Genomic DNA, 641 nt, shown 5'->3' with positions numbered 1-641 from the left:
CTAGTGCGATCGTGTTGCGCTTGTGCAGAACTGTCAGCCTGGCGCGCCTTGGCTTGCGCACCTGAAGACGCGCCTCAGGCTGCGCGTGCGCCTAACGAGCTCCGGCACGCGCGCCGTTAACAGAAAACACCTGTCTAATCAACGAACTATGTTTGGGCTATTTAAGGACTGCGCCCATGCAAGGATGAAGCCAAGTATTATGCCGCGTCTAGTGTGCCTTACAGAGCCTTGTTCCCTGTCCTTATTGACCACCTGGTTTTTCGACTCCTGTTTCTCGTCCCTTGATCTTGTATAGTTTTGCCTCTGATATTCTGTCCGCGCCTCGCTTGACCTCCTGCCTGTTTCCTCGATTACGACTTTGCCTGCTGTGTGCGTTTCACGCACTTTATGCTCATATCACACTGTGTATTATTTAACATATCAGCACTTACCGTACATCCGCCTCTCTCGCACACACTCTGACAAACTGGGTTTTCGCGTCCAAACCACAGAAAGTCCATACAAGGTTATTACAGCCTAATAAGGCTGAGGTGACAATCTAGTTTAAAAAAAATTTTTTTTTTGAAAAATTACAGTGGGCGTTTTTCTAACATTCTTATGCTGCTATTGAAAAAAAGGTATGGTCCGACAAAACGGGGGGG

This window comes from Neoarius graeffei, chromosome 1 (genome assembly GCF_027579695.1).
Source record: "Neoarius graeffei isolate fNeoGra1 chromosome 1, fNeoGra1.pri, whole genome shotgun sequence".
In the NCBI taxonomy this organism is placed as follows: Eukaryota; Metazoa; Chordata; class Actinopteri; order Siluriformes; family Ariidae; genus Neoarius; species Neoarius graeffei.
The sequence above is the reverse complement of the archived record's forward strand: the minus strand, read 5'-3'. Positions refer to the sequence as shown.